Source organism: Sorex araneus, chromosome X (genome assembly GCF_027595985.1).
Source record: "Sorex araneus isolate mSorAra2 chromosome X, mSorAra2.pri, whole genome shotgun sequence".
Classification (NCBI taxonomy): domain Eukaryota; kingdom Metazoa; phylum Chordata; class Mammalia; order Eulipotyphla; family Soricidae; genus Sorex; species Sorex araneus.
This window is the reverse complement of record NC_073313.1, coordinates 359,776,692-359,803,643: the sequence shown is the minus strand read 5'-3', so window position 1 is coordinate 359,803,643 and position 26,952 is coordinate 359,776,692. Positions and strand designations below refer to the sequence as shown.

General features: G+C 60.0%; 1 protein-coding gene across 1 annotated transcript in view; it reads left to right on the top strand.

Moving 5' to 3' along the window:
* Nucleotides 1–9,086: 9,086 nt before the first annotated feature.
* The window catches only part of DNMT3A (DNA methyltransferase 3 alpha), a 97,406-nt gene continuing 79,540 nt past the window's right edge, over nt 9,087–26,952 (top strand). The window contains exon 1 of the mRNA XM_055123559.1: nt 9,087–9,212. The gene's annotated coding sequence lies outside the window, so the exon portion shown is untranslated. The remainder of the gene's footprint in view (nt 9,213–26,952) is intronic.

Genomic DNA, 26,952 nt, shown 5'->3' with positions numbered 1-26,952 from the left:
CTTTCTTTCTTTCTTTCTTCCCTCTTTTTGGGTGACACCAATTGATGCACACAGGTTACTCCTGGCTCTGCACTCAGGAATTAACTCCTGGAGGTGCTCAGGGGACCATATGGGATGCTGGGAATTGAACCCGGGTCAGCTGCGTGCAAGGCAAATGCCCTACCCGCTGTGCTATCGCTCTAGCCTCAGGAGTAATTTCTTTTTTTATTTATCTATTTATTTATTTATTTATTTCCACTTGCTCTTAATACACTTTTAGTTCTTTTTTTTAAAATTTATTTATTTTTAATTAGAGAATCACCGTGAGGGTACAGTTACAGATTTATACACTTTTGTGCTTATACTTCCCTCATACAAAGTTTGGGAACCCATCCCTTCACCAGTGCCCATTCTCCACCACCCGTAAACCCAGCGTCCCTCCCACCCTCCCCAATCCCATCTCCCCCCCCCCCACCCTGCCACTGTGGCAGGGCATTCCCTTCTGTTCTCTCTCTATATTTAGCTTCTACGGCCCGCAATAAAGGTGTTGAGTGGCCACTGTACTCAGTCTCTAGCCCTCATTCAGCCCGCAACTCCCTTCCCCCGCATGGCCTTCGACTACATTATAGTTGGTGATCGCTTCTCTGAGTTGCCCTTTCCCCAGAACGTGAGGCCAGCCTCGAAGCCATGGAGTCAACCTCCTGGTACTTATTTCTACAGTTCTTGGGTGTTAGTCTCCCACTCTGTTATTCTATATACCATAGATGAGTGCAATATTTCTATGTCTGTCTCTCTCTTTCTGACTCATTTCACTCAGCATGAAACTTTTCATGCCCATCCACATAACTACAAAATTCTTGACCTCCTTTTTTCTAACAGCTGCATAGTATTCCATTGTATAGATGTACCAAAGTTTCCTCAACCAGTCATCCGTTCTGGGGCATTTGGGTTTTTTCCAGATTCTGGCTATTGTAAACAGTGCTGCGATGAACATACATGTGCAGATGTCGTTTCGATTATACTTTTTTGCCTCTCTGGGATATATTCCCAGCAGTGGTATTGCTGGGTCAAATGGGAGTTCAATATCTAATTTTTTGAGAATCGTCCAAATTGTTTTCCAGAAGGGCTGAACCAGTCGGCATTCCCACCAGCAGTGAAGAAGGGTCCCTTTCTCCCCACATCCTCTCCAACAGCGGTTGCTTTTGTTCTTTTGAATGTGTGCTAGTCTCTGTGGTGTGAGGTGGTATCTCATGGTTGTTTTGATCTGCATCTCTCTGATGATTAGTGATGTAGAGCACTTTTTCATGTGCCTTTTGGCCATTCGTATTTCTTCCTTGGTAAAGTTTCTGTTCATTTCTTCGCCCCATTTTTTGATGGGGTTGGATGTTTTCTTCTTGTAAAGTTCAACCAGTGCTTTATATACCATTGATATCAACCCCTTATCTGATGGGTATTGCGTAAATATCCTTTCCCCAGGAGTAATTTCTGAGTGCAGAGCGAGGAGTTACCCCTCAGCATTACTGGGTATGATTCCCAAACAAACAAACAAACAACCAGGCCTGGAGACTGAGTATAGAGGCTTGCATCCTCCACCAACCCTGAGAACCTGGTTCAACTCCTTGGTACCACATATTGTCCTCCGAATACACTGAGATCATTCCTGAGCACAGAGCCAGGGGTGGCCTTTAAGATCATCTGGGTGTGGCCCCCAAACTAAAAACAGGGCCGTAGAGTTAGGACAAGACACTTGCCTTGCACATAGCGGATCAATTCCTGGTACCCCATGTGGTTCCCCGAGCATACCAAGAGTGATTCCATAAACATCAAACCAGGAATAACCCCTGAGCACCACTGGGTGTGACCCAAAGCAAATAAAACAAAGCAACTAAAACCACCCCCACCCCAGTCCCCTGCCCCCCAATCCCATGTTCTGGATATGGTAGGAAATATGGTAGTCCACTTAAGTTTTGAGTCCTAGGGAGAAACTGTACCCTGTCCACAGGCTCACTCCATCATGGTTCTTTGTGTTTTGCTTTTTGGATCACACCCGGTGATGCTCAAGGGTTACTCCTGACTGCACTCAGAAATTACTCCTGGCATTGCTCGGGGGACCATATGGGATGGCAGGGATTGAACTGTGTTAGCTGCATGCAAGGCAATGCCCTACCTGCTGTATTATCACTCTTATATATAGTTCTTAAAACTGTATGATGCAGGACTGGAGAGATAGATGGCAAAGCACTTGCCTTGCATGCAACTGACTCAGGTTTGATCCCCAGCATCCCATATAGTCCTCTAAGCCCCACAAGGAGTGATCCCTGAGCGCAGAGCCAGGAGTAAAACCTGAGCACTTCCATGTGTGACCCAAAACAAAACAAAACAAAAACCCCAATTGTATGATGCAAATCAGAGGCTGGAGGAGCTGGAGCGATAGTACAGCAAGTCAGCCTTGCATGTGGCCTACCTGGGTTCAATTCCCAGCATCCCATGTGGTCCCCTGAGCACCGCCAGGAGTAATTCCTGAGTGCATGAGCCAGGAGTGACCCCTGTGCATTGCCAGGTGTGACCCAAAAAGAAAATAAAAATCAGAAGCTGGAGAGATAGTACAGCGGGTCTGGCATAAACCAGACCCAGGTTTGATCCCTAGCAGTATACATGGTCTCCAAGCCCCACTAGGAGTGATTCCTGAGTGCAGTGCCAGAAGTAAGCTCTGAGCATACTGGGTGTGGCCCCCAAACCAAATATAAACATATACAAATCTAAAATTATATCAAAATAAATTTTGTAATCAAAAGTCTCCCCCCCCTTGGGCTGGAGAGGTGACTCAAGGGCTGAAGCACAATGCTTAGTTTGTGGGCGTCCCAGGTTCAGTCCCCAATGCTACCTGGTCCCCGCAGCCCCTGAGCTCCCTCCAAAACCAGCACCCCTTTTATTAACTTTCATAGAGCTCAACTTATAACCCACAGAGTCCATCCCCTAAATAATGTGAATGAAAAAAACATCACAGTTTTCTATCCCCCAATGTTTTAATATCTGAAAAGGAGTCACATGCCCCCGGGCTTGTAATCTCTTATCTTGACAGTGGAATGTATACTCCATAGAAAGTCACAGAGTGGCACACCCCCTAAAACTCAAGATTTTGACAACGTATGCATTTGGCGAGGTTCTGTAATAGGTATTCCTGGTGGGAAGATAAAAGGCTACACTTCCAGAGCAATTTCAAAACTTTATTTTAAAACCAACTCAATGTATAAAATAGATGCAGTATAGTACAAAGAACTTATTATTTTTCTAAATCACCTGTCATAAGTTGCCAACATGATGCCCAACAGCTCACATACAAATTTTAATGTGTATTTATTACAAATCAGAACTACAAGGGTGAGAATTGGGGATGTACATCAGGGGTAGAGCACTTGTCTTGCATCTATGAGTCCTTGGGTTTCACCCTGAGGTACCACGAAAGAAAAAAAAAACATAGGGGAAGGGCCAGAGTGATAGTATAGAGGATAAGGTGTTTGTCTTGCATGCGACTGAATGGAGTTTGACTCTCGGCATCCCAGAGGATCCCCAAGCACCATCAGGAGTGATTCCTGAGCACAGAGCCAGGAGTAAGTCCTGAGCACTGCCAAGTGTGGCCTTCAAGCAAAACAGAAAAATACATGGTAGCTGGGCCAAGGGGTAGAGCACCTGCCTTGTAAGCATGAGGTCTTGAGTTGAATCCTAGCGCTGCCCACATGCCCAAGGGCACTGCTGTTTGGGATCCCCCAAGTCAGAATAAAAACCTGTGGTCTGTTGCCCACCAAAACCAAGTGTGTGACCCTCCCCCGACCGCCACTCAGCAGTACAACTGCACCCACATGTGTGCAAGCTCTTATCATGGTAACAACGGCAAAACAGGGCGAGGGGGACATGTGAATTGATGAATAAAATTAGCACTACAATCCAAGCCTGAACACCGGGGCCGCAACAGCTGTGCATTCCTGCACCCCAACTGTTCCATCATGTCCTTTCAAGCTCAGGAGCCGACGGGGAATCCCGTCAGCCTCACTGTCTCTTTAGCGTTTTTTGTTTTGGTGGGGAAATTCCGAAGCGGTGCTCAGAAGAGCCGGGGGTCTCCACCAGCAATTCTCAGCCCACCAGGCCTGTGGCTCAAATTAAGGATCTGAGTAGGCAGTGCTGCTCAGGCCCTGGGGTGCCGGGAAGACTCAGGCCACCCCGGTGGGGTTCAGCTGACAGTGTTCAGGGCTGTACCCAGCAATGCTTGAGGGTCCATGTGGTGCCAGGGCACCGTCTCCTTAGCCCCTGTACTATCTCCCTGGCCCCTGTATGTAGTTTTTCCTCCCTTGGGACCAGCTCCTTTGTCGTTCCTTGACTAGAAGGGCCTCACTCTCAGGAAGGAGTCAGAGAGAAGGTACAGTGGGGTAGGGCGCTTGCCTTGCATACAGCTATCCTGGGTTCAATTCCTGGCATCCCATATGGTCCCCAGAGCCTGCCAGGGGTGATTTCTGAGTGAAGAGCCAGGAGTAATCCCTAGCATCTCCAGGTACAGCACAAAACCAAACACACACACACACACACACACACACACACACACACACAGAGAGAAGAGGAGTGGCAAGATGAATGAGCTCATTTGTAGAAGGATTCCTTTTGATGGAATTAGAGTCCTCATAAAAGAGACCCCAGGGATATAAAAAATATATAGTATTGGACTAATACCCAAGGACAGTAGAAACAAGGGCCAGGAGGACTGGAGGGCCAGGAAAACTGATTCACAGTTGGAAGCTTGCCACAAGTGGTGGCGGGAGGGCAGCTAGGAGAAGGGAACACTTTGACAATGATAGTTGAAAATGATCACTCTGGACAAGAACTGAGTGCTGAAAGTAGGTAAAGGGATCGTGAAAACCTTTCAGTACCTGTATTGCAAATAGGTACTGTTATTGCATAATGCCCAAACCACCATAGGAGAGAGAGAGAGAGAGAGAGAGAGAGAGAGAGAGAGGTGCCTGCCATAGAGGTAGTCTGGGGGGAGAGGGTTGGGAATCTGGGGGCATTGGTGGTGGGAAATATACTCTGGTGATTGAACAGGTGATGGAACCCAATCATGAACAACTTTGTAACTGTGTATCTCAAAATTATATATAGAGACCCCAGAGAGTTTGTATGACAGCACCGGTGACCCAGAATGCTCCCAAACATCAGCTGCGCCAGCAGTGTGGTCCCTAACACGCCAGCCTCCCGACTGGTGAGACAGGGACCACCCTTGTGGCTCTTCCTTGCTGCAGCTGGGAGGAACTAAGAGGGATTCGTCTCTCCCGGAGGTTAGACTCAGGTACTGCATCTTGGCTGAGTGTCGCAGAGCCAGAGCCCACTATTCTCCCCGCATCCGGTTAGGTGGCGAACCATGCTCTCCTTTGGTCCATTACAGATGAGGTCACTTTGATCTCTTGATTAAAGGGATGCGGCCAGGCATTTCCACTGGAAAGTTCTTCTTAATCTCTTTGTAATTAGTATTTTGTTGGGAATAACTTTGAGACTATGTAACTATCCTCATGGCTCATCAAGTTAGTAGTTCATTCATTTCTCTCTAGCAGTGTAGACATGTGGACTTCTATTTTCTCCTTCGAGCTATAATCTTTTGGCGTCATGACTTACTTTGCTGCTCAACTTTCCTTCTAGCCACAGGGAATTTGCTACCTGTGCAAGTGGTACATCCGTTAGCTTGATCAAGCAGTGAGCGCATGTGGAGAGTGCCTGCAGGGTGAGGTACACACAAATGTGTGTGTGTGTGTGTGTGTGTTTCTGTCTTGTGCCCTACTCCAGGGTGCTAACTGGCTCTGCCAGTGTAGTACCATTTTCTGATCTCCAGTACCCACTATGTGTTCCATGTTTCAATGCTGGCTTGAAGGGGCACACACTAAAGCTACCATGAAGGTAAACTTTGGTGCTTTATTTTTTAATTTTTTTGCTTTTTGGGTTACACCAGCGATGCACAGGGGTTACTCTTGGCTTTGCATTCAGGAATTACCCCTGGTGGTCTTCAGGGGACCAAATGCGATGCTGGGAATCAAACCCGGGTCGGCTGTGTGCAAGGCCTACCCGCTGTGCTATTGTTCCAGTACCCTTTGGTGCTTTTTTGCCGTGGCTGATCCCGTGAGTGAGGGTGACCTGAAAAACGCACAGGGCAGGGGAAGGACTGTGGATCCTGGTGTTCTAGAAGCTTGAATGGATTTCCTGAAGGACAGGAAGAGGAAGTGCATCCTCTGGGATGCCTGTCACTTTGCTGCAGTGGGTCTTGCATGGGAAATGGCACCAGAAGAGCTGGAAGCCGAGCAGCAGAGAACAAGGGAGCTGAGCTCCAGGCCGTGGCCTCTCTTTTTTGTTTCAGAATTATTCAGGCTGGGATTGGGTCTCTTCCACATCAGACTTTGCTGGAAGACTGTGGGAGCGTCAGAGGCTGCAGTGTTTTGTTCTGGGGTCATATCCGGCGATGCTCAGGGGTTGCTCCTGGTTCTGCACTCAGGAATTACTCCTGAGGCTGGACCACAGTGGGTGTCGGGGATAGAACCATGGTCCTCCGTGTGCAAAGCAAGCGCCCTACCTCCTGTACTAGCTCTCCAGTACAGGACGCGGTGATGTCACATGACTTGTTCTTGCCTGTGAGGTGCACTCCAATGGTGCTCTCCTGGCTGACAGATGTCGACTCTGTCAACCCGGGTTCCACAGGGCCCAAGGACCTGTGACAGATGTGAAAGAGGAGTGAAACCTTTAAAAAAAAAAAAAAAAAAGATTGGGGCTACTTTGGTAGCCACACCCAGCAGTGCTCAGGGGCTCTGTGCTCAGGGGTGACCCCTGGTGGTGTTTAGGGCCCCACACGCCATGCCAGGGATTTGAAGATGGTTAGCGGCCACTGCATCTGCTCACAAAGCCAGTGCCTCACCTCTGTACTCTTTCTCCAGCCCTGAGTTTATGTTTTATTTATTTGTTTATTTATTTTTGCTTGTTGGGTCACACCCAGCGATGCTCAGAGGTTACTCCACTCAGGAATTACTCCTGGTGGTGCTTGGGGACCATATGGGATACTGGGAATTGAACCTGGGTCGGCCGCGTGCAAGGCAAATGTCCTACCCGCTGTGCTATCGCTCCAGCCCCTCATGTTTGTTTTAAAGTAGAACAAGAATCAACCCTTAGATTCACCATCAGAACGGCTGTTGCCAGAGGGCCAGAGTGGGTGGACAGGGCCGAGCAGTGGGTGGCGACAGTGCAGGGGGGTTGCGTGGGGGTACACATCGTGTCTAGGGGGGGAAACTTTGTGGAGAATTTCACCCCGTGAGCAAACTGATATTCCTTTGGTGAAAAAGAAAAAAGCATCACCTCTCTCCTGCAATATTCTTCATAAATCTGACTCCTAGGCACACCCTGGCCTGCTCGGGCTCTCAGTGTGTGGGTAAATCTGTCATCCCCGCCCATCCACACAAACTAAAGTTTTCTCCCCAAACTCCAGCTACTTTCACCCCTAACAACCGTGATTCTACTTAGCCTCTGATGCTCATTTTCGAGACAAACAAATGGAGTTATCATAAACTTTGGGGTCTGATTCCTCACCTTCAAGGCTGTTGGGGACCCTCACCCCCCTCTTCCCCAGTCAGAACTCTCTGGTGTCCACTGTGGGAGTGAACATGGCCTGTCCTCTCTGGCGGCTGGGGGTCATCTAGATGGCCTCTACCTTCCGGCTCCTGTGAAATGCCGCTCTGTACTCTGCTCATCTCTGCCTCATTTCTTTCCAGTGTGTCACTCGCGGAATTGCTGAATGGCGTGGTAATTCTCGGTTTCATCTCTGAGAGGCTCTGCCATGCCCTCTTCCGTAAAACCTCTGTGGTTTTAAGTCACTGAGACTTGTGGTGGTCTGGCCTTGCGGGATGGCACACACGGCCCCTCACCCCACACTGTCAGGATCCTGACACTTGGGCAGGGGGAGAATTAGCCCAGGGGTCCCTCTGGGCTGGCCCGGTGTAAGGGGCTGTGTGGAGGTTCTGGCAGGGTGAGCCTGAACTCTCAGACCCCGTCTCCTCCTCCCCACACCCTCCCAGGGTCCTCCTCATGCCAAGCTGCTAAGGCCGGGCTTGGGACGAACCCTCAGGGCCACCTGGTTACTTCAGGTCCCTAATAGGGTCCCAGCCACACAGACCTCCAGACTCTCTCACACCCACTAATAGCTTCACCCTCTTGGCGCCGGCCAAGTTCAGCTTGTTAAATGCAAGCGGAGAGTTTGAAAGTGCAGTGTAGAGATTTTGGATGAACCTGGCTTTGATCCCGCGCTGCCCCTTCCCACCGGGAGGCTTTTGACTACGCTTCAATTTTCCATCTGGAGTGTGCGGGCAGCACAACAGCCCCCAGGGGTCAGGGAGGACCAAGCGCAGCGGCCGCTGGGGGAAGGGTCCCGCTCTGTGGGCAGTGTTACATAAGAAGGAGGGGAGCAGCATCTTTCTGAGAAGCATCTTCCCTCCACCCAGCTTACACAGCGCATGGGGACGCGTCCTGATGCGGGGGGCAGAGGCGGAGGACCCCGTGGTCACATCCAGCCCAGGTTTATTGGGACCATGCCACAGACACAGTACCTGCCTCTCGGGAACCAGCCTCGGGGACACTGCAGACCGCAGGCCCGGCACTGGGGGCACGGCCACCCGAGAGAGGGCCAGCCTGCCCAAGGTCAGCTGGTAGAAAGTGGTCTCCAGCCCAACGGAAGGACCCAGAAGCCTTAGAAGGAGGCTGCTGTGCCTGTGACCTTCCCCGGGGGCCTCCTTCAGTAGCCCCTGCCCACAGTGGGCCAGGGGATACCTGAGTGGATCAGTGGGTGACCGGGCTTGACGTGTGGCTGGGTGGGAGAAGACTGTGGGGGTGCAGGCAAAAGGGGGCAGCCAGATTGGGGGGAAGGTCAGGTGTACAACACTGAACCCTAAAGGTGGCAAATGAAGGGCAGTGCTGCGCCCCTACCCCCCCCCCCCCCGCCCCACTCAGCAACCCTGCATCCCAGGATGGCATAGGAGGAGAACACCCCCCACGCAGAGGTGAGTAAGTGAGGCTGAGGGCGGAGTGGGGGTGTGCAGGGAGTCTCTGGCGCCGGGAGCGAGCCTCAATGTCATTTAGCTCGACCTCCCACCCCGGCACATCTTCCGGTCTCCCGCTGCCCAGCGCGTGGGGGGCTCTCGACGCTCCTTGGACACCGCGAGGTACGGGGAGCTCACTCCCTTCCCGGGGGCTCGGCCGGAGAGGTGCTCGCGCCTCCAGGACGGCCAGGATGGGGCCTGGCGCCCCGACCTTGGCCGTGGCGAGTGGGCTGGCCTGGGCTGGCGGCGGCACCTGGCGGGGGTGGCGGCGCGGCCGGGCGGGCGCTGCTGTCCCCGGCCCCAGTGCTGAGGCACGCAGAGCGCAGTGGGCTCTGGTGGAAGTCGGGAGAACTGCAGGGCGAAGGCCGCCGGGGGCTCCGCGGGCTGCGGGGGGGAGGCACTTGACACCGGCCCGGGGAGAGGAGGGGCCGCTGTCCCTGCGGCCAGTGCTGGATGCGGGGACCCAGCGCAGCGGCCGCGCCAGGTAGCGGAGCGCCCCGCGGGGGGACCTGGGGGAGAGGGCTGCCGCCCGGGCCCCCTCCCTGCACCCTGGCGGAGGGCCCGGGAGCGCGGGCCAGGCGGGGTGCTCGGGCCCGGCGTCCGATGGCGGGGGAGGGAGGGCGCCGCCGCGGGGTCCGGCGCGGGGTCGTGCCGCGCGCTGGGGACCCCCGCTCCGCCCCGCAGCGGGGCCGCACGCGTCGGGCCGAGGGCGCTAGGACCGGCCGCGCGCCCAGGCCGCTCCCGCCGCGGCGCCCCGGGGCCCCCCAGTCGGCGCTGCCTCCCGGGCCGGCGACGCAGCACCGGGGCCGGGGCCAGCGCGGCCGCGGGGGGCGAGCGGCGGGCGGAGGCCTGGGCCGGCGGCGGCCGGAGGGAGGGAAGGAGGAAGGCGGAGAGAAGGGTGGGAGGGGGGGACCCGGCGGAGGAGGCGGAGAGAGGGAGCGCGACAGCGAGCGGAGGGAGGGAGCGAGCGAGCGAGGCAGGCGGGCCGGGAGGGAGGGCGGGCGCGCGGGCGGCGGCGGCCAGAGCAGAGGACGAGCCGGGACGCGGCGCCGCGGCAGCAGGGCGCGCAGCCGGCCCGGCCCGACCCCACCGGCCACACGGTAATGAGCGGCGCGGCGGGCGGGCAGTGCCCCGCGCGGGCCGGGCGCTCCCGGAGCGCGGCCGGTGGGCGCCGGGCGCCGGCGGGCCGGGGCTGCGGGCGCCGACGGCGGGCCGGGCTGGCCCGGGCGGCGCGGGGGGACGGGCGGGTTTGTTTATGTCCCCGCGGGCCCCGCAGGCGCCCCCTCCCGTCCCGCCCGCGCCCGGCGCGGAGCCCCCTCCCCGCCCCCGCCCGGCTCCGGGCTCAAGTTCAAGTCGATACAATGCCGCGGGGGGCCCCCTCGGCCGCGGGGCTCGGCGCGGCGCTGCCGCAGGGGCCCCGGCCTGCTCGCCCCCGTCTTCCGGGCCCGGCCCCCGCCCCCGCGCCCCGCCTGGGGCCTGCGGCGCGGGCGCCCCGAGGGCGCGCACCCCGACCCCGGGACGGGCGGCCCCCCGCCGCGGCCCGCGGGGAGCGGGGGAGGGGGCGGGGGCCGGGCCCCGCGCAGGCTCCGCGGCGGCGGCAGAAAATGGCAGCCTGGCACGACCCGGCCCCCCGCCCCTCCCCCCGGCTCCCGGCCCTCTCCGGCCCGGCCGGGCGGGGGACCCGAGAGGCCCCCGAAGGCGGGCCGGGGAGCGCCGCGCCGCGATCTCGCTCCGGCCACCTGTGGCTGGGGGTGCGGGGTGCCGGCGGGGCTGGGAGGGGCGGCGGGGGTGGGGAGAGTGCCGCTCGGGGGGCACACCTCCCCGCCGAGGGCCGGCGACGCGCGCGGGGGGGGCCACGCCGTGCCTGGCTCCTCCCTGCCCCCGCCGCGGGCCGTGGGAGCCGGGGCGGCGGCGGCGCCGCAGTGTGGGGGCGGGGCGGGGGCGGGCGGAGATCCCGGGCCGGGGCCGCGGGGGCCGGAAAACGCGGGGGTGGGCGCCACGGGGCCGGGGCTGGGAGCGGCGAGGCGGCGGGGGTCGGGGCGTAAGGGGGGGCCCGCGCGGGGCGGCCCCCCTGCAGCAGCGCCCCCCGCATACACTCACACGCACGCGGACACTCGCGCACACGCACCCCCGCCGGGCCGGTGCAGACGTGTCCTTGAAAGCTTCGCATCTGCACAGTGAAGGACGTGGCCTCCCCGAGGCTGCGCGGCGGGGTCGTCCGCCCCACGGCCCCCGCGCCCCGGGAGACCCCCGAGCTTGGGCAGCCGCTGGGCGGCCGACGTCCGTGTCCCGCCCTCACCCCGGCTCCCCTCCCCCCCGGCCGCCCTGCCCGCCCTCCCCTCTGCGCGGACCGGGCTGGCGCGGGTCCAGGGCCCGCCCCCGGCCTCCCCCAGCCCCCCATCGCTGGGGCCCGCGGCCCTCGGGCTGCCAAACTGCATTTCGCTTTCCTGGAGCCTCCCTTCCTAGGGGCACCCACTCCCTTCCCTCCCCCCTCCGTGATTTCTCCCCTCTCCCCCTCCATCCCCTCCGTCCTTCCGCCTCTCTGCTGCAAAGCCCGCCGTGTAGGTGTGGGCGCGCGGGGTGCGAGGGGTGCCCCGCGCCCCAGCTCCCGAGGGGAGCCCCCTGGGCCTGCACCTTGACCCAAGATGGCGCCGTGCACCCCGCTGGGCAGCTCGGGCCTGCGTCAGGGGGGTGGGGGGACCCAGGGCTGGAGCCCCAGAGCCTGGCACCTCGCCCCCGCCCAGACCTGCGGGCCTGGGAGGCCTCGGGAGAAGCGCCCTCCGCCCGGTGACCCAGCTTGCCCCTGCCCGTGGTGCCCGGCGGCTGCTGTCCGCTTCCCTGGGGGACAGTCCGAGTGTTCAGGTTTCACCCCCGCTGCCAGCCCGGGAACCGGCGAAGCGATCCCGGGCATCAGGTGCTGCCGCTCCGGGTGCCTCCTCCCGCCCGGGCAGATGTGACAGCTGCAGCCTGCGACGCTGTGTGTGCGCCTCGCGCTTGCTGGAGTGTCAGGACTGGCCCCTGGGGTCGGGGAGGCCGGCGGTGAGGCGGACCCCCGCTCTCCGGCCACCTGGACGGCAGGCTTGGGCTGCCCGTGGTTCCCGCTGAGTTTTCTGGGGGAGCGGGGGCGGGGGGTTCCCTCCGCCTCCAGATCGCAGGGAGGCTGTGTGACTGACAGCGAAACGTGAGCATGTGTGTGCGCGCACGTGCCGCTCGGGGCCAGGGCTGCAGGCCGCGCTCAGCCGCGCTGGCACCTGCTCGCCTGCGCCTCCCAGGCCCCACTGGCCCCGGCCCGGTCGCCCTCCCTCTCCACCCGCCGAAGGCCTTCAGCCCCTCGATGCGGGAGCTACCTCGCAGCGCCGCCTGGCCCCTGGCAGGGGGAGGCTGAGCTTAGAAAAGGTGAGGGATTCTGTGGGGCAGAGCCCCGCAGAGAGGAGGAGGACCCGCCCTGCTTCGGACAGGATTCCTCTGTGGGGTGGGGGTGGGCCTGGAGGCCATTGCAACCTCAGGCGGGTGGCTCGGGTGGCTCTAGTGCTGTTGTGGAATTTCAGACCCAGGGGCAGGGGTGCGGTGGCTGAGCACCCAAAAGCAGGGGTGCGGAAGGAGGTGGAGTTGCCCCCCCCCCTGCCCTGCAGGTTGATCAGTCCTCGGAGGGGGTGAACGTGGGGCTTTGGGTCCGTGTGTGTGTGTGTGTGTGTGTAGTTTCAGGTGGAATTCTGTGTTTGCGCCTCCTTTCCAAGGTTTCCTCCCTGAGTCCATTAACACTGGGCGCCTGGTTCTCTGGACCCGGCCTATTTCTCTAGGGCAGTCACACATCACTGCCTTGGGTCCTCTGAGCAGCCTCCAGAGACTAGATCTGCCAGGTCTGGAGGCCCTGGGCCGGCCTGCCCCGGGGCGCCCCCCGGGCTGTGCTGGGAGGGGGTACCTATTGAGTCTGTGATGTCCCGAGACCAGACCAACATCGTGGCCTGGGATCCCACAGCAGATGGTCCCTGGGGCCTCTTCAGCACCTGCAGCAGCGTCTGCATCTGCGCTGTCCCCTCCCCAGTGACTGGCCTGTCTGGGGGCCCTTCTCCCTGTTCTGCCTTGGCCTGCCGGCCTCCAGCTGCTTCCAGGCCAGTCCTTAGCTCAGCCTCCCAGGAAGACCCGGATCAGGCCCAGCGAGAGCCTGGGGCTCCACCAAGACTCTTTGGAAGGGGGGATCCAGGCAGGAGGGGGGCGAAGAGCAGCATGGCTCTCTAATGGGTGTGTTAAAAATAGACCACCGGCTCCCCATCCTTGGGCCCCAAATGTTTCCTTTGGGATCCAAGCACCGGGTTTTGGGGTTGAAAGAGAACCTTGAGCTCTGAGAAGCTTGAAGCTGGTGGGGGCTGTTTGGGCTGAGCCAGGGCCAGTTTCCTCCCGAGATGGCCATGCTGCCCAGGGCCGGTGTGTGGGCCCATCACCTGCTCTTCCACTGCCGTGGTGGCTTGTGTGACCCGGGGTCCCAACCTTGCCCCCAGTCTGAGTGGGTCTCCAGCCTCTGCTTGGGGTCAGCCAGAGAGCAGGGTGCAGCCGGCAGGACCCCACCCTCCTCAGATCCAGGAGATAAGACCTGTGCCCACCCCAGGGCTATCATGGAAACCAGAGGTGCCAGATTCCTCTCAAGTCCCCAACCTCGGTGGCTTGTTTTCAGTCATTTTTCTCTATTTTACCCTTAAAAACAAAATAACCAAAGGCCTAGTCTGAGGTCCTTGTATCCACGCTGCCCTCCACTTAGTTCTGTGTGCTGGAACGCCACTGTGGTGTGTGCACGTGTGTGTGTGTGTAAGGGCAAGCTGGGGGGGAGGCGGAGGTAGGGGGGTACGTCAACACTGCTTGCTCTGCTTGCTCGTTTCCAGACAGCATTAGTGCCTGGGGAGGGAGCAGAGTTGCTGCATTCTGAAATATCCCTGCAGTCACCGCCTCTGGGGCAGTGGACTGGACTTCTCCAAAGCCTCAGTTTCCCCACCTGGAACCGGCTCAACGGCCCTCCTAGGTGACCTGTGCGCATCCGTGATTGCTGTCGTAGTCTGGGTGCCTCCGGGGACGCACTGCAGGAAGTGCTCGAGGGAGAGCGCGTACGTCTTCCTGCCTCTTGTGCAAAACCTGGGGCAGATGAGTCAAGTGCTGATTCCTCCTCAGAGATGTCCCCGCTGGCAGGCTCCTCGGCTCCGCTTGGCAGCCGGGTGCAGAATTTAAGGAGTCTTATTGTCAACAGGTTGTCTCTGAGTCCACCTTCTGCGCACCCTCGCTCAAGGCCTGCCCTCTCCTGGGTCAAGGCCAGGCTTGGGGAGGACGGAGTGAGTTCGGAGGCAGCCGGCTAATGACCAGGCATGGGTCAGGGTCAAGGTCACGGAAGAAGGAGGAAGAAATAAAGTCCCCACAGGAGGAGTGAGGTCACACCCAGTGAGAGCGTCTGGGGAGGCCTTTGGAGAAGTGGCGCCTAAGGCCTTGTGTCCCTGAGTCGTGGTGCCTCGGGGAAGGAAGCGGGGCTGGGGGTTGGGGGGAGAAGGCAGTTAGGGTGGAGGCCAGGCCAACCTGGGTGTGATGGGGTAGAGGATGGCTCTGAAGTGCCCTGCTTGTGATGGTTTTAGGGGCGGAAGGTGTGTGTGTGTGGGGGGGGGTCAGCTGAGCTGCCCCGCGTCTTGGTGCCCCTTTATATTCCAGAGAGCTTAAGGGCTCAGACTTGGAGAGAAACAGAGCAAGGTTTCCATTCCATCGAGCCCGAGATGGTGGCCACTGAGGGGAACCCAGGGAAGGTCTGCATGCCAGTGATGCCAATCACAATGTGAGTGGAAGGGGGGCGGGGAATGTATCTTGCCCTGTCGCCCGGACCCAGCATCTAGAACATTCGGGAAAATGGAGGGTGGGGGGGTGAAGCGTGACTCCGTCCTGTTCACCTCCCTCTTTCCCCGCCCCAGCACGGTACAGCAGAACCGAGCCCCCGGCGTGGAGTGGGGCGCCCCCGGGGGTGGCCGCAGGTGCCCCGCGCGACCAGTGGCCTGGCGGCTCCGCCCGCAGCGCCCGGGGCTGGCAGCGGTGGGGGGCGGGGCCTCGGCCTTCACCGCCCAATCAGGGCCGAGTGGAAGTTTTCCAGGCCGGGACTCCGCCCGCTCCCTCGCCCCAGGTCCCCGCGACCCCTGGGCCTTCCCAGCGTTCTTCCCGGCTTCTTCCCGTCGGTCACTACCTTCCTGGCCTCGCTGTCCTCTGGTCATGGCCCTGCTCGCCCCCGTCGCTATTGATCTTCCCGTGTTTCTGTTTGAAATGTCAAGGTCATTGTGGAATTCGGCCCCATCTGGGTGCGTGGGGCTAAAGGGACCGTGGCTTACCCTCACTTAGGGCAGGGCCAGAACTTGCATGTCCCGACGCCCCACCTCAGACTCCAATGCTGCTGGGAGGATGACTGGGGGGTGGGGGGATGGCTACGAGGGCCGGATGTTTGCGGGGGGTGTCGTTGGTGTGCACAGACATCCCAGGCCAGAAGAGTTGCTCGGTCATGGGGTTCCTTCCAGCCCTCCAGAACTTGAAAAGGTTAAAAGATGCTCCAAGGCGCTTTTGGGGATGGTGGAGTCAGGTCTGGGGTTGAGGATGGATGAGAAGCTGAGGGATATCATGGTGCGTGTTCCGGTAGCGCTGGGGCAGGCTGGCCGGAGGCCCTGGGGGTGTGGGTCACCCAGTTTACTCAGAGGACCTGGGGAGGGGGATCCTGCAGCCCTGTGTGAAGGGCTGATCCTGTGATACTAATTTTACAGATCCTGAGCAGAGCTAACGAAAGGAGACTCCATGTTTATTCCCCCACTTGGCTTCGGAAATGGGCCAGGCGGTCTGTGTGTGTTCTGATGGTTTTGATGTTTGCGGGGTGAAGCTGGGATGCAGTCATTGCAATTTTTATAGAAGTTCTTTTTAATTTAGAAGTTGTCTTGTTTGTTTTGGGCCACACCTGGTGGTGCTCAGGGGCTACTCCTGGCAGTGCCTGGAGTATGTGGGGTGCTGGGTTATCGAACCCAGGTTGGCCAAGTGCAAGGCAAGCGCCCTACCTGCTGTACTATTTCTCTGGCGCTCATTTTAATAGAATTTCTTAGAAACAAATGCAGATGTACATATCTGTGGGTTTCCTATACATGGAAAGTCCCAGAAGGGGATATAGCCAACCTGTAGCCAGATTGGGCATTTCATACATGGTTGGAGTCTTTGAAAAGCTCCACGTACACAGGAGGTTATGCATACATTCATAGCTCTCCAGGGCAGTAACAAAAGTAAAACCACACCTTTGGGCTGAACACTTGAGATTTGCAGGACCAGGGTCTCGCACAGGCCAGTGCTCTACCACTGAGCCACACTCCTGGCCCTAAAACTGCGCCTTTCTCAAACTCCTGGTGAAGAATGTGAAAAGACTTGGGAGTCACCCCAGGGCCTGGAAAGGTGAAATACTTTTGTTTTCCGTTTGTTTGGTCTTGGATTTTAGACCACACCTGCCAGTTTCCAGGGCTTACCCAGGGCTCTGTTCTCAGGAATCACTCCCGGTAAGGCTCCGATGACCATGTGAAGTTTTGGAGATTGAATTCTGGTTGGCCGCTTGCAGGGGAAAGGCCCTGTCTGCTATACTACTGTCCCCAGCCCCCCGCCCTTTGTAGGGGAAGATGAACTGTTGGATAATAGATGAGAAACTGCCACTGAGGCCAGTAGCTAAGGGGTGCTTGTCTTTTCTGCGAAGGTCACAGAGGAAGCCCCACTCCGGCAGGCCCTGCTGAGGTGGAAAACCACCTGCTGGCCACACCCCGACCCCTCCAGTCACTGGGGACCAAGTTGGCGTCATAGGACGGTGGCTTAGAACAGGGGTGGTGCAGACCTGCCTTGCACAGGCCTGACCTGGGTTCCATCCCAGCACCCCATATGGTCCCCCAAGCCCCTCCAGGAATGATGCCTGAGTCTGGGCCAGGAGTAAGCCCTGAGCACTGCCGGGTAGGGTCCCTATACTACAGCTGTACTACACAACCAAACCAAACCACAAAACTTAGTTCTGACCCTTGGGTGAGGGAGAGCTTGCTGAGGATCTTTCCAGAAGGTCCCTCTCGTGGACTGTTGTGATTCAAGTGCTCCCATCCCCGGGACTGGGCCGGAACGGTGCTTGGGAATCTGCCAGGCAGGGTGTGCAGAGGGCACGACCTACAGAGCACAAAGTGGGGTCTCAGGAGGCCCCACCAGGGGACTCTGGCATGTGGCTCAGGCTGTGCCCAGCTCTGCACAGGTGACAGGGTGGGGAGGTGAGGAGGGCAGCGCCACATTCCGCTGCCTGTTGCTTAGCAACTGCGCCCACACGCGTCTCCCCAGCCCCCACCCCCACCCAGCCAGGGCCCCTTTGGAGCTTGGCTGCCCATCAGACAGCGCATGAGCACACTGGATGCCCGCCCTCACTGGTGGGGACAGATGGGCTTTGCCAAGCCACCGGCCCTGCCGCCATCTACTTCCTGTGGGAGCCCAACGTCTTAGGGGTCCCACGTGTCTCCCCCCTGAATCAGGGAGGAGCAGCCCCCACGTGTACCAGTCGTGCCGGAATCAAATGAAATATCTCACAGCCCACACATGACGGGGAAGGGCTCGGATGAACGAGGGGTCACAGCAGGGTTGCCTGCGGGTGACCTTGGGGACCCCGTGCAGGATTCCAAGGAGGCCCCAGGAGCCATCAGGCCCTGTCATTGTGATCACCCCTTTAAAGGAGAGATAGTGGCCCCCAGGCCCACCAAGGACCTGGGCTAGGATAATTGGGGTCCCTCCTCCTCACCTCCCACCCTGATCCAGGCCCCTTGAGTCAAGGCCGACAGCTGCTGGGCCTCGGAGCCCCCAGCACTGGCTCTCTGCGCCACTGTGCCCCCCCCAGCCCCCTCAGTCTCCTTGGGGTTGCTGCCCGCTGGGGACGCGGCCACCCCCTCCCTGCCCTCTGGTCTCTTTGGACCTAGAGCAGGCCGCAGCCTCCCCCTGGTCCTGGGCCTGCTGGCCTGGACGCGGCAGAGGGCCGAGACTGCATCCAGGCCCGGTGGCTGGCACGCAGCGGTGGCGGCCTGCCGCCAGCCGCACGCACGCATGCCCGGGCCCCAGCCCCTCCACGCCACCCCAGGGCTGGCCTGCTTCTAGAGGCTGCACCAGGACACTCGGGGTTTCTGCTGTCCCTGTCCCACCCAGGGCTGGGCTCCACGTGCCGCCAAGCAGCTCCCATGATGCAGTCTGAAGATCTGGAGTTTTCTCTCCCGAGGCCCCAACTCCCAGCCCACAGATAAAGTCCAGTGCCCAGCCAGCAGCTGGAGGCTGCTGTGTGCGGGCCAGACAGACCAGGGGCCAGGAGGCCCGGCTCCCGGGCAAGGGGGCCCCCGCGAGGGGCGGGGCCTGGCAGGGAGAGCAGGGGAGAGGGGAGCGCAGCAGTGTGTGTGTGTCTGGGGCTTTGTGAGGCGCGGGAGGAACATCCCCCTGTGGGTCAGGACAGGCTCTCAAAGGAGGCAGTGAGAGCTGGAGTGGTAGTAGAGTGGGGAGGCTGTTTGCCTTGCATTCGACCGACCCGGGTTTGAGCCCCGTCATCCCATATGGTCCCCCGAGCACCGCCAGAAGTAATTCCTGAGTGCAGAGCCAGGAGCCAGGAGTAACCCCTGAGCATTGCCGGGTGTGACCCAAAAAGCAAAAAAAAAAAAAAAAAAGAGACAAGGAGGCACTGAGAGGTCTAAGGCCGTTTTCCTGCCCCTGTGGGCAGCACGCGGGTGTGAAGCTGGCAGGGGCCCTGTGAGCCCTGAAGTCTCACATTGCACATTGGCAGGTGTTGGGGTGGGGGCAAGCCCCCTGGGGCAGATGGTGCTGAGAGCCCTGGGAGTAGCCGTGGGGGCCTGAGGGGGTACTGCTTTGGGGGCCAGTGCCCCCTCTGGCAGGGGCAGCTTGTGGGGATCTGGAGAGGTCCGGGAAGGCGTCCAGGAGGCAGAGCTGGCGTGGGACTCAGGGCCGCTTGGATTGGCTGTAGGAGGGAGGGAGTCTGTCACGGGCAGGAGTCGGGGCTCCCCCACACTGGGCACTCACGTCCTTTGCAGCAGGAATGCTGAGGTGTTGGGGCTTGAGCCACTGTCTCAGAAGTGTCCCCCCAAAACAGGAGCCCTGAGTTCCCAGCCCAGGTGGGACAGGGTGGGGGCAGCCTGGGGCTTCAAAGCAAAAGGAAAAGACAGAAAAATGGCTGCTAAGGAGCTCGGGGCCGGAGCAATAGGACAGCAGGAAGGGCCCAGGCCTTGTGCATGGTCCATCTGGGTCCGATCCCCGACATCCCAGGTGGTCTCCTGAGCCTGCCACGAGTGATCCCTGCGCATAGAGCCAGGAGTCAGCCCTGAGCGTCACTGAGTGTGGCATCCCAACCAAAAAAACCAAAAAATCCCAAATTGTAAGAGCCTTGTGCAGAAGCATCAGAGGGCAGAGACTTTCTGGAACCGTGGGAGCCGGGCAGCCACGCTGAGCCCCCGCAGAAGCAGGAGGCCATGTGGTCTCGTGCCGTCCCTGCCTGTGTTCGGGGACAGACAGACTTGCCCTCTCTTTCCCTCAGTTTTCCCACCTGCATAGTGGACACAACCTCCAGGGCTGGCATTGCATTTCTTCCACCCGTGAAACCTGGCGGTGTCTGCTGTGTGTGCAGAGGCGCCTTTGCATTGGCTGTGTGGGGGTCCTGCCATCCCGTTCCCCTCCCCATGCCCACCATGTTCCTTTCGTGTTCTCTCTCGCCTGTCCCCTCCGTCAGCTTGGAGATCCTTGTCCTTGGGAAGGTGCTGTTTGTCCTCATCTCTTGTTGCCCAAACTGGCCCCACCCTGGTGTATTTGAAGAGCATCTGCCGAGCTACTTGGACATTTGGGGCTTGACTCTGTTTCTTTAATAAAGGAGGAGGCGTCCGAGCAGAGCTGCCTATGGCCATGGGTAAGAGGGGCCCCGTCTGTCTCCAGCCTGGGCGGGTGGGCTGGGCCTGTGCCCACCAGCTGATGCCAGACGCTGGAGAAAGGGGTGCAGAGCTCCAGTGGGTCTAGGGATGGGCTTGGGGGAACAGCTCCGTCCGGAGGGGGACATGGGCATGCCCCTGTGCTGTGCTGTTGGCGAGAGCCCCTGGCTGGGTGACAGGGACGCAGAGGCCACCTCTCTGGCCTGTCTGTGGGTTCGCATCTAGGCAGGCGGCATCGGGGAAGCTGGGGCATACCTGGGCTGAGGGCATGGGGTGTCATCAAAGGCAGCATACAGCATAATTAATCTGGCGGAGCCTCAATGAGATGCATAATTTGCTGCATGGTAATTAGGTATAAATGGTAAGCTGTTCCCATAAATGTTTTTGTAATTGGTATTAATTTTGCAGTGGCAAACTCAGTTGGTGCGGTTTTCCCTTCCTGCTCTGTTAGTTTTCTAGCACAGGCCTTCCTGGGCTTGGGAGGAATTCTAGTGCAAATGTTTGTTTATAGGGCAATGTTTTGTATTTTCTTGCCGAACAGTGTTGTGAGTGGTTCGGAGGTTCCAAGCTGGTTTCCAAATGCCTCTTTGGCCCGCACTGTAGGTGAAATGCGGGGCGCATGTGCGGGGAAGGCCCCGCCTGGGAGCCTCCCGCGCTGGCGCAGAGAGGAGCATGTGGTGTCGTGTGGGGTGTGTGTGTGTGTGTGTGTGTGTGTGTGAGAGTGTGAGTGTGTGTACCCGTGTGTGTGACTGTGTGTGGCATACACACAAACACATTGTGTTTGTATTCTCGGTGTCCCTCTGTGTCTGTGTGTGTGTGCTTGCATGTATGTGTCTGTATATATCTGTGTCTTGTGTCTGTATATGTGACTGCGTGTGCCTTATTTGTGTCTGTGTGTGCCTGTGTCTGTATGACTCTATGTGTGTGTGAGGCTGTATGTTCCTGTGTGTGTCTGTGTGTGTCTGTGTCTGCATGTGTGTCTGTCCGTGTACCTGTCTTCATGTGTGTGGGTGTCTGTGTGCCTGTGTCCGTGTGTGTGTGTGTGTGTGTGTGTGTGTGTGTGTGTGTGTCCGTGTGCCTCTGGGTGTCTCAGACCCAGGGCCTCAGTGGCAGGTGGGGGCTGCATTGTAGAGATTGCTCAAGTGTGGGGTGGGTGGGAGCCCTGGGCACTTGCTGCGGCTTCAGCTGGGCGGGAGGCTACTGGTCAGTCTCAGGCAGCCCCTCCCAAGTGTGGCCGTAGCCTCTGGACGTCGGCACTTCATTGACATTCCCTGGGCCTCTCAGGGTGAGATTAGCCCGGCAGGAGCCTGCCCTCAGCACACACCTGTCCGGTCACCCGTTGCACAGATGGGGCCTGTGAGGCCTCTGAGGGGCAGAGCAGGCCGTGAGCCACGTGGGTGAGGCTGAAGGTGGACTAGCCGTGCCAGGGCTGCCCGGCAGCGTGCGTGATTCTGGGGCACACTGCCTGCACTCCTGGGCTCCTCCTTCCCTCCCTTGGCTCCTGCGCAAGCCATCTGGTCTGGAACAGGGCAGAGGGGGCAGAGGGAGCCACTGGGCACCAGCGGGTGCTTCAGGCAGCAGCGGGCTCTGTCTGGCACCACCAGTAGCTCCCAGGTCCCGCAGACCCTTTGGGGGGCTTCTCAGAGGCGACCTGGGCGGGGGGGTCGGGGCCAGCTTGGCCGGGAGGAGGGGCCGACGGGGGCGGGGCTGCGCTGTGTCCTGGGGAGCCCTCGACTGGGGGCTGTGGGGAGTCACTCTAGGCCCGCAGCAGTATGCCGGGGATGCTGCAGCTGCCTGGGGGTGATTTCTCACGGTCCCCTCTGCCTCCAGGGTCTCCCGGAACAGGACACGAAGCTCTGCCCCGGGATCTGTGCATGCGGGGCGCGCGAGGGCCGCACGAGAGGAAGTGACGGAAGACCCCCCCCTTAGTGGTGGGGAGACAGGGCGCCTGGGTTCCCCCTTTTGCAGGAGAGACAGGTGTGTGCCTCAGGACTAGTCAGGGCTCGGGGCTCTAAGTCGGGAGATCAGGACCTGCCCGAAGCTGGGGTCCCGCAGGGAGCCCCCGTGTCAGTCAGACCAGACCAGAGAGGGCGGTGCGGGGTTCGTTTTATTCTTTCATTTGACTTTCTCGGTGTGGGTGGGGGTCACGCCCAGCTGTGCTCAGGGCTTCCTCCTGGCTCTGCACTCAGGGATCACTCCTGGCAGGGCCTAGAGGACCCTCTGGTGCCGGGATTGACCATCGCAGTGGCTAGCGCCTCTCCGCTGTCCTGTCTCTCGGCCAGGGTTTATCGTTTCCTTCTTTATGGTCGGAGAGGCCAGGTTCCCGCACTCTCCCCTCCTCCGGGGAAGGTGTGCGTGGCCCTGGCCAGCCCGACACCGAGCCGGGCATCCCTCACTGCCCGCCGTGGAGAACACGGCCAACAGCTGGACATCAGGGGAGCTGCGTGTGCACAGTTGCGCTGACCGAACCAGGAGGGCAACACCCTGGGAGGGGGAGAAGACCCCGAACAAGGGCCTGGAAGGGACGCGTGAAGAAGAGGCGTGAGGATGGGGTGGGGAAGGTGGGGTCTGTTCTCTGGGGCCCAGGGCGTGGCTTCTGAGGTCGGGGTGGTACCGCTCGCACCCCGAGAAACCGTCTCACGGGAGAGGAGGGACGTGGTTCTAGAAGCCTCAGTCTGCGGGTTCTCCAGGAGGCGATATCAAGAGAGCAAACCAAGACGAATCAGAGCAGGTCGGCGCCTCCCTCACCTTGGGTGCTGGTTCCTGCGTGCCCAGTACCCTGGGCCGGGGGCAGCCCCTCTCCCCCACACCGGCTGTGGTGGTGGCAACACTGCCGTCGGCCTGGAAGGTGGCGGGAGAGGCCTGAGGATGCAGGGTGGAGAATCCTCTCGCTTTTGAATGTCCAGAAGCGGGGGCAGGGCAGAGGGCTCGGCGCTGCAGAAGGCAGGCTGGAGTGAGAGCATCTGAGGCAGGGGTGCAGCGCTCCAGGCGGCCCCTGGTGCTGGGGGGGGAGCTCTGTTCCAGGCAGGACAGGCCTGGAAGGTCAGCAGCGCTCAGAGAGGTGCAGGGCATGGTGGGTCAGACGCAAGCACTCCGCCAGGAGGCAGCCCCCTAGCCGGAGGGCCGCCCAGGGCCAAAATCCTGACTTTGATGGAGAGGGCGTGGCCACACTGCCTGGGTGACTGAGAAGCCAGCGTGGTGCCCTGTGGACAGAGGCCGCAGGAAGCAGGTGTCTGGAGCTTGCTGCAAGGACACCTTTCTGGGGTCCAAGTGTCGTTGTTTGTGAGGGGGTGTCGTGCTGGAGGCCGGGTGGCCTGGGACCCTCTGCACACACGTAGCCGCCAGGGCCGGAGAAGCGTCCTTGCTGCGGGAGTGGGCAGCCACAGGGGCTGTGGGGTCTGGTGGGAACTTCTGGAACAGCCGCCTCCCCCAGTGTCTGTAGTGCCCCCTGCTGACAGGTCTGTGTTGCGCTCGTTGACCAAGGGAAAGGACACACACACACACACACACACACACACACACACACACACACACACACACACACACACACACACACACACACACACACACACACACACACACACACACACAGAGAGAGAGTCCCCTCCTCCACTGTAGCAGAACCGCACTGTTGCCCCATCAAGACCCCCTCATCCTTCTTCCTGCTGGCAGGCCCCTTGTCCCAAACAAGGGGGGCCCACTCTCAACCTGTCAATTCCTGTCCCCCCAGAATGAACCCCTCAAATTCACTCCCATGGAACGTTGTTGCCCGAAGACCCTAAAGTCGCCATGCAGAAATTTGGATGTAAGAGAAGGCAAAGGAAGAGGAAGAGAGAGAACACAGTGTTTCCATAGACACGGGTGTACACGGGTCTGGAAAGAGAAAATAGACAAAGCGACCACATCCAGCCGGGCTTGTCACTCCCAGGGCTGGCCTCGGTTCCTTGGAACATCACAGGCTGCCCGCCTCTCCCCTGGAGGCGGGACCCTGGTCTTGATTCCTGCAGGGTCCGAGTGCCGCCTTTCTTGTGGGCCGCTGCTTTGTAGGGTCCATACCTGGTAGTGTGCAGGGGGGTATGTGGTGCCGGGATCGAATCCTGAGCCTGGCACATGCAAGGCACGGTCTTGGCTTCTTTTTTTTTTTTTCTTTTTGGGTCACACCCGGCCATGCACAGGGGTTACTCCTGGCTCATGCACTCAGGAATTACTCCTGGCGGTGCTTGGGGGACCATGTGGGATGCTGGGAATCGAACCTGGGTTGGCCTTGTGCAAGGTGAATGCCCCACCCGCGGTGTTATCGCTCCAGCCCCTGGTCTTGGGCTTCTTGAGCTGTACCCCCGCCCTTGTACGATGGTGGGCTACTCTGAGCCCTTGCTCCTGGGCTTGCACAGGTGGCCCAGCCTCCAGTGGAATCAGTTGTGTCCCCTTGGGCTCTGAGGACATCCCCCACCCCCCACTGTTAGAGGGTGTTAGAACTCTGGAGTGGGTGGGGGCAGATGTGGGGTCTAGGGGTCAGGAGGTGCAGAGGGGCAGAACCCTGGGGTGTGGACCTACCTTTGAGAGGCAGAGCAGCCTCCTGGCCCTGGGCTGCATCAAGGGGCTCAGGACAGACCACAGTGGGGTGGTCTCGGCAGCCCCATTTCACCCGCTCTCTCTGTGCCCGGCTCCTGGGCTCCCCGCCGGGAACCGCGCGCCCCTCTGAGGAAGCCGGTAGTGTTGGCTTTTGGCTCCCGAGAATCCCTATTCCTTCCCGGTGTCTGTTTTGGTGATGCCCACTTTCTCCCCCGCTGCTTGGGTGGGCTGTGTCATAGTGTTGGAGGCTGAATGGGGAGGGAGTGGGGGGTCGTCATAAATGCTCCCTGCCTCCAGGAGGCTGTGAGGCCAGCAAGGTTGGGGTCAAGACAGGTGACTGGGCTGCTACTGCTCAGGATTTTGCGGAGGTTGGGGCCGTACCTGGCAGTGCTCAGGGGTCACCACCAGTGCCGGGGATTGAACCAGGCTTTTCTGCATGCAAGCAAGCATGTTACCCCTGTACTATCTCTCAGGCCCCTGCCCGCAGCCTTTGCTCTTCCTGAGACAGCAGGTGGTTTGGGTGGGAAAGATGGTTCTGGAAGGTGAAGCCCATTCGTGCTGAGAATGAGCCCCTGGAGAGTGGCCCAGGACTGTCCCTCACCTGTCGGCCCCTTGAGCCGGTCACCCAGAGTGGCTGCAATGGGTGGGGTGAGTGCATGCATCCATGCATCTGTCTGCCCTTGCTTCCTGCTGCTCCCCCCCGCCCCCCGCTTACAAGGCTGATGGGGCTGGGGGGCAGGGGGAGGGTGACGCTCTTGGCCTTGTCGCCCAAAGGACTTGTTCCCTCCGCCCAAAGTGGACTAGGACCCTGGGGCAATGGCGGTGGTCTTCGGCTGGAATCCAGAGGTTTGCGCTCAGTGTGTGCACGGCCGCCCCCCCCACCCCCCATGTGAGGACGCGCTGGGCCAGCTGGACCGGGATCATTGTCATGGCGGTCAGGACGCGGGTGCGCGGGGCCTGGCAGAGCAGGACTGCAGTGGACAGGGGATTGAGCAAGCGAGGCAAGTGGCGGCCTTGGGCGGGGCTCTGCAACCCAGGCTTTGCGGGATGCCCCCAGCGGACGGAATGGGGGTCGGCACTGCCAGTGAGGACGGAAGAGGCTCAGGAACTGTTTTCTGACCCATCCTGCCGACCGCTATTCGTCTCAGCGGTGTGGAAGGCAGCAGGCTCATTAAGCCTGGGACAGCTTTATTTACCTGCCGTTGTTATTGTGGTCGGGGGTGGGGTGCGTTGCAGTGCCAGGATTGGAACTCCAGTTGTCACAAATGCCAAGTAAGGACGCTATGGCTTGTGCCACATCCCCAGCCCCCAGGGCAGCTTCCTGAATTTGCTCCCTGCCTCACTTTCTCATCTGGGAAATGGGGAGAGAGCCTGTGCAGGCACGGGCGGGCGAGGCACGGGTGAGTGAGGTGCTGCAAACACCTTTCACAGGCCGTGGCATGGCACGGGACCGAGGCCGGCCAGGAAGGAAGGCTGGGGGCTGAATTAGCCAGGAAGGAATCCTGGCAGGAACGCGGGGGTGCGTGGTGTGGTGATCCTCCCAGCCCAGTGAAGGGGACCCCACTCTTTCTGCCCATTTCACAGCTGAGCAGACCGAGGCCTCTTTTTCCCTCCGGTCACACCTCTGCCAAGTGGCCAGGGAGGCCTGTGTGCCCACACAGCCCCCGCCGCAGCCAGAGGAGGGCCAGAGGTCTGGCCATCAGCCCCCGAGTCGGACCGCGAGGCGCGGGTCTCTCGAGGCTCCCCTTCCAGGGCGGCGCCCCCGTGCCCAGGGAGGGGCCCCCAACAATGGCCTCAGTGTTCCAGCCCCGCTGTCTTCCTCCCGCGGTTTGCAGGCGCGCTGTCCCCAGGCGGCCCCAGCCACTGACTCACATCCTCACACCTTAGCATCTTCCCTAGCCCCGGGACCCGGCCCCGGCGAGGCCTCGGATTGGCTCCGGCCCGTCACGTGCCCGCCGGGGGCGGCGCCCGCAGCCCTGGGAAGGAGCGCAGGTCACTGGAGGGAGGGCGCCCGGCCAAGTTGGCTGGGGAAAGGCAGGCTCGGGCGGAGGGAGGCGGCTGCCATAAAGATAGTCCGTAGTTCTCGGAGGGTCAGGCAGAGGGCTGGAGGGGGAGCGGGAGGAAGGGCTGTTGGCCGGACGCCTGTGCGGGATGGAGCCAGCGTCTAGGGTCAGGCTTCGGTTGGGGAACCGGGGACCGGCCCGTGCCAGTCGGGGTGGGATTGGGTCCTGCTGGGTTCTGGCCGGTTCGGGGAGCCTGGGGGCGAGGCTGGCTTGGTGCTGGTGCTGGGTTGGTGCTGGTTAGCTGAGCCTGAGGGGAGG